This window comes from Salvelinus sp. IW2-2015, unplaced genomic scaffold (assembly GCF_002910315.2).
Source record: "Salvelinus sp. IW2-2015 unplaced genomic scaffold, ASM291031v2 Un_scaffold1663, whole genome shotgun sequence".
Taxonomy (NCBI): Eukaryota; Metazoa; Chordata; class Actinopteri; order Salmoniformes; family Salmonidae; genus Salvelinus; species Salvelinus sp. IW2-2015.
This window is the reverse complement of record NW_019943069.1, coordinates 1-9,391: the sequence shown is the minus strand read 5'-3', so window position 1 is coordinate 9,391 and position 9,391 is coordinate 1. Positions and strand designations below refer to the sequence as shown.

At 50.8% G+C, this 9,391-nt stretch overlaps 1 long non-coding RNA gene across 2 annotated transcripts; it reads left to right on the top strand.

Moving 5' to 3' along the window:
* The first annotated feature begins 8,221 nt into the window (after window positions 1-8,221).
* On the top strand, window positions 8,222-8,938 carry LOC139024570 (uncharacterized). 2 transcript variants are annotated; one of them, XR_011475909.1, is made up of 3 exons: window positions 8,222-8,247; window positions 8,674-8,802; window positions 8,906-8,938. It is a non-coding gene; the product is annotated as an uncharacterized lncRNA (long non-coding RNA). The 2 variants fall into 2 exon arrangements; XR_011475908.1 differs by having other exon boundaries at window positions 8,674-8,809; window positions 8,887-8,938.
* The last annotated feature ends 453 nt before the right edge of the window (window positions 8,939-9,391 follow it).

Below are 9,391 nucleotides of genomic sequence, written 5' to 3'. Positions count from 1 at the left end.
ACCATGTGAGGTTATGACAGAGCCAAGTGACTTGGTGTATAGCGAGAATAGGAAGAGGGCTAGAACAGAGCCCTGGGGGACACCAAGTGGTGAGAGCACGTGGTGAGGAGACAGATTCTCGCCACGCCACTGGTAGGAGCGACCTGTCAGGTAGGACGCAATCCAGCGTGGGCCGCGCCGGAGATGCCCAACTCGGAGAGGGTGGAGAGGAGGATCTGATGGTTCACAGTATCGAAGGCAGCCGATAGGTCTAGAAGGATGAGAGCAGAGGAGAGAGAGTGTTTTAGCAGTGCGAGCGCCTCCGTGATCAGAGAGAGAGCAGTCTCAGTTGATGACTAGTCTTGAAACCTGACTGATTTGGATCAAGAAGGTCATTCTGAGAGGATAGCGGGAGAGCTGGCCAAGGACGGCACGTTCAAGAGTTTTGGAGAGAAAAGAAAGAAGGGATACTGGTCTGTAGTTGTTGACATCGGAGGATCGAGTGTAGGTTTTTTCAGAAGGGGTGCAACTCTCGCTCTCTTGAAGACGGAAGGGACGTAGCCAGCGGTCAGGGATGAGTTGATGGCGAGGTGAGGTAAGGGAGAAGGTCTCCGGAAATGGTCTGGAGAAGAGAGGAGGGGATAGGGTCAAGCGGGCAGGTTGTTGGGCGGCGCCGTCACAAACGCGAGATTTCATCTGGAGAGAGAGGGGGAAAGAGGTCAGAAGCACAGGGTAGGGCAGTGTGAGCAGAACAGCGGTGTCGTTTGACTTAGCAAACGAGGATCAGATTTCGTCGACCTTCTTTTCAAAATGGTTGACGAAGTCATTGCAGAGAGGGAGGAGGGGGGGGGAGGGGGAGGAGGATTCAGGAGGGAGGAGAAGGTGGCAAAGAGCTTCCTAGGGTTAGAGGCAGATGCTTGGAATTTAGAGTGGTAGAAAGTGGCTTTAGCAGCAGAGACAGAAGAGGAAAATGTAGAGAGGAGGGAGTGAAAGGATGCCAGGTCGGCAGGAGGCGAGTTTTCCTCCATTTCCGCTCGGCTGCCCGGAGCCCTGTTCTGTGAGCTCGCAATGAGTCGTCGAGCCACGGAGCGGGAGGGGAGGACCGAGCCGGCCTGGAGGATAGGGGACATAGAGAGTCAAGGATGCAGAAAGGGAGGAGAGGAGGATTGAGGAGGCAGAATCAGGAGATAGGTTGGAGAAGGTTTGAGCAGGGAAGAGATGATAGGATGGAAGAGGAGAGGTAGCGGGGAGAGAGAGGCGAAGGTTGGGACGGCGCGATACCATCCGAGTAGGGGCAGTGTGGGAAGTGTTGGATGAGAGCGAGAGGGAAAAGGATACAAGGTAGTGGTCGGAACTTGGAGGGGAGTGGCATGAGGTTAGTGGAAGAACAGAATCTAGTAAAGATGAGGTCGAGCGTATTGCCTGCCTTGTGAGTAGGGGGGGAAGGTGAGAGGGTGAGGTCAAAAGAGGAGAGGAGTGGAAAGAAGGAGGCAGAGAGGAATGAGTCAAAGGTAGACGTGGGGAGGTTAAAGTCCCCAGAATGTGAGAGGTGAGCCGTCCTCAGGAAAGGAGCTTATCAAGGCATCAAGCTCATTGATGAACTCTCCGAGGGAACCTGAGGGCGATAAATGATAGGATGTTAAGCTTGAAAGGGCTGGTAACTGTGACAGCATGGAATTCAAAGGAGGCGATAGACAGATGGGTAAGGGGAGAAAGAGAGAATGACCACTTGGAGAGATGAGGATCCCGGTACCACCACCCCGCTGACCAGAAGCTCTCGGGTGTGCGAGAACACGTGGGCGGACGAAGAGAGAGCAGTAGGAGTAGCAGTGTTATCTGTGGTGATCCATGTTTCCGTCAGTGCCAAGAAGTCGAGGGACTGGAGGGAGGCATAGGCTGAGATGAACTCTGCCTTGTTGGCCGCAGATCGGCAGTTCCAGAGGCTACCGGAGACTGGAACTCCACGTGGGTCGTGCGCGCTGGGACCACAGATTAGGGTGGCCGCGGCCACGCGGTGTGGAGCGTTTGTATGGTCTGTGCAGAGAGGAGAACAGGGATAGACAGACACATAGTTGACAGGCTACAGAAGAGACTACGCTAATGCAAAGGAGATTGGAATGGCAAGTGGACTACGCGTCTCGAATGTTCAGAAAGTTAAGCTTACGTAGCAAGAATCTTATTGACTAAAATGATTAAGATGATCACAGTACTGCTGAAGTAGGCTAGCTGGCAGTGGCTGCGTTGTTGACTTTGTAGGCTAGCTGGCAGTGGCTGCGTTGTTGACACTACACTAATCAAGTCGTTCCGTTGAGTGTAATAGTTTCTACAGTGCTGGCTATTCGGGGGCTAGCTGGCTAGCTAGCAGTGTTGATTACGTTACGTTGCGTTAAAAGAACGACAATAGCTGGCTAGCTAACCTAGAAAATCGCTCTAGACTACACAATTATCTTTGATACAAAGACGGCTATGTAGCTAGCTATGTAGCTAGCTACGATCAAACAAATCAAACCGTTGTACTGTAATGAAATGAAATGAAAATGTGATACTACCTGTGGAGCGAAGCGGAATGCGACGGGTTGTTGAGTGCGGAAGTTCTATTCGGTAGACGTTGGCTACTGTTGGCTAGCTAGCAGTGTCTCCTACGTTAAGGACGACAAATAGCTGGCTAGCTAACCTCGGTAAATTAAGATAATCACTCTAAAACTACACACTCTAAACTACACAATTATCTTGGATACGAAGACAGCAAAGACAACTATGTAGCTAGCTAACACTACACTAATCAAGTCGTTCAGTTGAGTGTAATAGTTGCTACAGTGCTGCTATTCGGTAGACGGTGGCGTTTGCTAGCTGGCTAGCTGCTGGGCAGATAGCAGTGTAGACTGCGTTAGGACGTTAGGACGACGAAATACGATAATTATGCAATTATCTTTGATACAAAGACGGCTATGTAGCTAGCTAAGAAGAAATTGCTAAGATTAGACAAATCAAACCGTTGTACTATAATGAAATGTAATGAAATGTAATGAAAAGTTATACTACCTGCGGACCAAAGTGCGAATGCGACCGCTCGCTCCAACCCGGAAGTGTATGAAGCGCAATGTCGGAGTGGCATTGACTACGCAGTGTCGTGTTTCAAAATGGTGAATACTTTTATAATCATGAACGTTCTTGCGCCACAAACCCAGTTGGCTACCGGATATTTAAATACAGCAAGAATACAAATTAAACACGCATTATCTAGCTAGCTAGTAAATACAATATATTACAATATTCTAGAAGTGTTAAATAGCTAGCGCTATCTCGGCAATTGCAAAGAAGAACTTGGCTGATGTTGGCTATAATGTCTTTACACGTTAGCTAGCTAACGTAGCTAACTAACTTAATGGTTGCGTAGTCCCTCTACCACCATCTCTATGATGGACAACACCTTCTCCTCCAGCTGGTCCACATGAATCAGAGGACCTGACTAATCAGAGGACACCTGACTACTTTTGAACAATCTCGCTCATTTTTCAAATAAAAGCCTGAAACTATGTCTAAAGCCTGGTCACAGCCTGAGGAAGCCATTGGAAAAGGAATCTGGATGATACCCCTTTAAATGGAAGAAATGGAAGACATGAGATGTAGGTGGGAGGGCAAACAGCCATGGCAGTTAATTAATGTAAGACATGATATGTAGGTGGGAGGGCATACAGCCTATGGCCAGTTAATTAATGTAAGACATGAGATGTAGGTGGAGGGCATACAGCCTCTGGCAAGTTAATAATGTAGACATGAGATGTAGGTGGGAGGGCATACAGCCTCTGGCAAGTTAATTATGTAAGACATGAGATGTAGGTGGAGGGCATACAGCCTTGGCAAGTTAATTAATGTAAGACATGAGATGTAGGTGGGAGGGCATACAGCCTATGGCCAGTTAATTAATTAAGATAATGAGATGTAGGTGGGAGGGCATACGCCTATGGCCAGTTAATTAATGTAAGATATGAGATGTAGGTGGGAGGGCATACAGCCTATGGCCAGTTAATTAATGTAGACATGAGATGTAGGTGGGGGCCATACAGGCTATGGCCAGTTAATTAATGTAAGACATGAGATGTAGGTGGGAGGGCATACCAGCCCCTCCTGGCCCAGTTAATTAATCCGCAATTTGTCTAAATGGATCAAGGAAACACTTCAACCAAATCATCTTTATTCGACATTCCTGGGTTCCATCAATCCATCTTTTTTTAAGGTGTGACATCATAACGTCCAGCTGTTTCTATCAACAGGAGACAGTTCACTGGAAACGCACCACAGCAGGAAATCATCTGGGCAGACTTTCTAACTGTCGAGGAAAATATCGCTGGGAAAAAGTGAATGGAAAAATGGCTAATGAGTAGAACTGGTTTAAATAAAGTTGTAATTTTAAAAGAAAGGGTCAGGTAGGCAGCTTCATTCTCTTCAAAAATGTTATTGCTGCCCTATTTACTGAGACAAGCTCCTTTTCAAAGCAATGTTGTCTAAATAAAGGTTAAATAACATCTCTAGGAGGAAGTGGAGGACCTCTCGGCTCCCCCAAGGCCGCCCTTACCCCAGGCCTACGAGCCCAACAGCCCTGCTGTACCCCCCCTCCCCTCTCGTGTTGCCTCCAGCGGGCGACCGGCACCCCCACCGCCACCACACCGGAGTCCAGAGGACAGGGACAGGAAGTCCGGCCAGAGGAACGGAACGCACAGCGTAAGCTGTTGACCTCTGACCTCTGACTCAACCCTGTGATGTCATCCCTCACTGTTGCCTGATCCCTCTTCATTTATTTCACTATCATATTGGTGGACATATTTTGGGGATTCTTTTCAGTTTCCCTCATCATATTGTTTTCCTTTACTCGCTTGCTTTGTGAATCATTCACATTTCCCCTTTTTCAATGTCATTTTGGTGGCCTTTTTGATTATTTTGGAGTTTTCCCTGGATCCTTGCTGGTCATCAATGTGGATTTGTTTTTTGGTCATGTTTTCTTTCCCTCATCATGAGGACCGTCCATCCTGCTGCTGATGGTCAAACATCTGATATTACTTCAGCTTGCTTTGTGAATCATCCACGTTTGTGTTTGTTTGTGTTTGTTTCCGTTTATTTGGTTTCTGTCGTTTTGGCAGTTATTTAATTTCACTTGACTGGTATTGTTTGTATTTTACGGTTGGTTGGTTTGTTGTCGTCTCATTTTGAGCTCATTTGAATACTGTTGTCCATTTCCTTTGCAGATCATGGCCATTTGATTTAAACTTATCAGCATGTCTTCACTGTGAATAATTTCTTTACCCATCTTTCCTCATGTCAGTGTGTGTACTGACCTCTCTTTCCTCCTGTAAGTTCCTGACCTCTCTCTCCTCTCCCCCTGTAGGGTCCTGACCTCTCTCTCTCTCCTCTCTCCCTGTAGGGTCCTGACCTCTCTCTCTCTCCTCTCCCCCTGTAGGGTCCTGACCTCTCTCTCCTCTCCCCCTGTAGGGTCCTGACCTCTCTCTCTCTCCTCTCCCCCTTGTAGGGTCCTGACCATCTCTCTCTCCTCTTCTCCCATGGTAGGGTCCTGACTCTCTCCTCTCTCTCCTGTAAGGTCCCTGACCTCCTCTTCCCCTCACTCCCTTGTCAGGTGGCCTGGACCCTCCTCTCTCATCCTCCTGTCCCGCGCTAGTCCTGCCACTCCTTGGTTTTCTCTCCTCTCCTGCCTCTCTCCTGTAGGGTCCTACTCTATCTCTCTCCGTACCTTGCTTTCTCCTCTCTCGGCCTTACGTCCTGTACTCGTTCCTTCTCCCCGAGGTCCTGACCTCTCGTCTCTCCTCTCCCCCTGTTAGGGTTCCTGACCCTCCCCTGGTCTCTCTCCTCTCCCCTCCTGTGGGTCCGACTCTCTCTCTCTCCCTTAGTCTCCTGCTCGTTCTCCTCTGGTAGGCTGGTTCCCTAAGTCCTTGAGACCCTTCCTCCTCGTATCCGCTCTCTCTCTCCTCCCCCCTGTAGGGTCCTGACTCTCTCTCTCCTCTCCCTGTAGGTCCTGACCTCTCTCTCTCTCCTCCCTATGCCTCCTCTCCTGCCTACTCCCAGGTCTGACCTTCTCCCTCGTGGACCCTCTCCTCTCCTAGCACTCTTTTCCCCCCCTGTAGGGTCTGACCTCTCTCTCCTCTCTTCCTGTAGGGTCCTAGACCTCTCTCTCTCTCCTCTCCCCCTGTAGGTCCGTGACCTCTCTCTCCTCCCCCCTGTTAGGGTCCTGACCCCCCTCCTCTGTCCTCTCCTCTCTTCTCCTTCGTAGAGTCCTACTCTCTCTCTCTTCCTCGCCCCTGTCACGGTCCTGACTTCTCTCTCTCCTCTCCCCCTGTAGGGCCTGACCTCCATCTCTCTTCTCTCTCGCCTGCTTGAGGTCCTGACCTCTCTCTCCTCTCCCCGTAGGGTCCTTACTCTCTTCTCTCCTCTCCCCCTTAGGTCCTGACCTCTCCTCCATCTCCCTGAGGTTCCGTTCACCCTCCTACTACCCTGAGCGTCTGCCTCCTTCCTCCGTTGACTACGGCCTGTATAAGCAGTGAACAGAGTTGTACCACCGTAGCAGAGGTGGATGAAACCAACGGAGAGGACAGGATCAGAAAGTCTGACAGAGACCCAGCAAACACCAAAGGACACCCACACACCACACAAGCACACACACACATCACACACACACAACACAAAAAACCCCCCACACACACACACACACACACAACACACACACACAACCACACACACACACCCACACAGACCAGAACCCTGTCAAACCACCAAGGGATAGTGACCACACGTCAAAAATAATGAATCAAGGGCGCTCCCGAGTGCGGGTACAAGAGTGGTCTAGACACTAGAGTGGGCATGACTCGATAGTAGGGTCTAAGACACTAGAGTGGGGCATCGGGTCTAAGACTACTAGAGTGGGCAGTGGTCTAAGACACCTCAGAGTGGGTGCAGTGGTTAAGCTACATGGGCAGGCAGCCTAGGGAGCAGTGGTCTAAGACACTAGAGTGGGGCAGTTGCTAACTAGGGGGCTGTGGTCTAAGACACTAGATGGAGGCAGGCTAAGGCATAAGAGTGGCAAGTGGTTACCCTAAGGCGACTACACTAGAGTGGGGCAGTGGTCCTAAGAAACTAATGAGTGGGGCAGTTGGTCTAAGACACTAGTGGGGCAGTGCATAAAGACTAGAAAATGGCCTAGACACTAGAGTGGGCAGTGGGTCAAGACACTGAGTGCGGTCGTGTACAAGGCATCTAAGTGGGGCAGTGCTAGCACGTGAAGGGTACACAGGGAGTGGTTAAGGACAGAGGTTCTAAGACACATAGAGTGGGGCAGTGGTCAAGACACTAGAGTCGGCAGCTGGTCTAAGGCACTAGAGTGGGGCATGGTCAAGCACTTAGAGTGGAGCAGTGGTCTAGGCACTAGAGCTGGGCAGTGTTACTAGAGGGGAGGGTCAACTGATGGAGTGGCAAGCACTAGAGTGGCTAAGTGCTAAAAGGCACAGAGTGGGCAGCGGCTTAACAGACCACTGAGTGGGGCAGTGGTCTAAGCACTAGAGCTGGGCAGCGGCTTAAGGCACTAGACGTGGGGCAGTGGTCTACAGACACTAGAGTGGAGGCCAGGGTCTAAGGCACTAGAGTGGGCCAGTGGTCTAAGACACTAGAGTGGACAGTGGTCACAGGCACTAATGGGGCAGTGGTCTAAGCACTAGAGTGGCAGTGGTCAAGAGCACAGAGTTGGCGGCAGAACTAGGTCGACAGTTGGCTACACTAGAGTGGGGCAGTGGCTCAGGCACTAGAGTGGGGCAGTGGTCTTAGACACGGTGAGGTGGCAGCTGCGTCTAAGGCACTAGAGTCGGGCAGTGGGTCTAACACTAGAGTAGGGGCAGTCGTCTACAGGCACTAGTATTGGTGAGGGTCTAAGTGCAGTGCAGGCTAAGCACTAGTGGGAGTGCATAAGAACTAGGGGCAGTGGTCTAAGGCACGAGAGTGGGGCAGTGGTCTTAGGACACCTAGAGTGGGCAGTGGTCTAAGACACTAGACTGGGCTCAGGGTCTAAGCACAATGGAGTGGTTAAGAGACTAGTGCAGGCTAGGCACTAGAGGGCAGGTAGCACTAGTGGGCAGTCGTGCTAGCCAGGGCGTGGTCTAAGGCACTAGTACGGGGGCATGTCTCTAAGGCACTAGAGTGGGCAGTGGTCTAGAGAGCATAGAGTGGGGCATGTCTAAGCACTAGATGGGGCAGTGGTCTAAGACACTAGACGTGGGGCAAGTGGTCTAAGCACTAGAGTGGGGCAGTTGGTCTAAGACACTAGATGGGCAGTGGTCATAGGCACTAGAGTAGGGCGTGTCTAAGACACTAGAGTGGCAGGGTTATTTTCTAGAGTGGCAGTGGTCTTAAGCATCGAGATGGGGCAGTGGCTAAGGCACTAAGCCTGGGGCAGTGGCTCAGGGACCACTGAGTGGGCCATTGGTCTAAGACACTAGAGTGGCAGGTGTCTAAAGGCACTGAGGGGCAGTGGTCTAAGACACAGAGTGGGGCAGTGTCTAAAGGCACAGCATGTGGCAGTGCGTTCTACACTAGAGTGGGGGCATGTCTAAGGCACACTAGATGGGCAGTGTCTTAAGGCACTAGATGGGCAAGTGGTCTAAGCACTAAGAGGGGGCAGTGTGTCTAAGGCACTAAGAGTGGGGCAGTGGTCTAAGGCACTAGATGGGGCAAGTGGTCTAAGACACTAGAGTGGGGCAGTGGTCTAAGACACTAGAGTGGGCAGTGGTACTAGGCACTAGAGTGGGGCAGTGGTCTAAGACACTTAGAGTGGGCAGTGGCTAAGGCACTAGAGTAGGGCAGTGGTCTAAGGACACTAAGTGGGGCAGTGTCTAAGACACTAGAGTGGGGCAGTGGTCTTAAGACACTAGAGTGGAGCAGTGGTCTAAGGCACTAGAGTGGGGCATGGTCTAAAGACCACTAGAGCTAGGGCATGGTCTAGCACTAGAGTGGGGCAGTGGTCTAAGACACTAGAGTGGGCAGGGTCTTAAGGCACTAGAGTGGGCAGTTCTAAGACACTAGAGGCAGTGGTCTAAGACAAGAGTGGGGCATGGTCTAAGACACTAGTGGGCAGTGGTCTAAGCACTGAGAGTAGGGCAGTGTTAAGGCACTAGAATGGGGCAGTGTCCTAAGACCACTAGAGTGGGCAGTGGTCTAAGGCACTAGTAGGGCAGTGGTCTAAGACACTAGAGTGGGCAGTGGTCTAAGACACTTAGAGGGGGGCAGTGGTCTTAAGGCACTAGAGTGGGCAGTGTCTAAGACACTAGAGTGGCAGTGGTCTAAGGCACTTTAAGAGTAGGGCAGTGTCTTGAGACACAGAGTGGGCGTGGTCTAGACACTAGAGTGGGGCAGTGTCTAA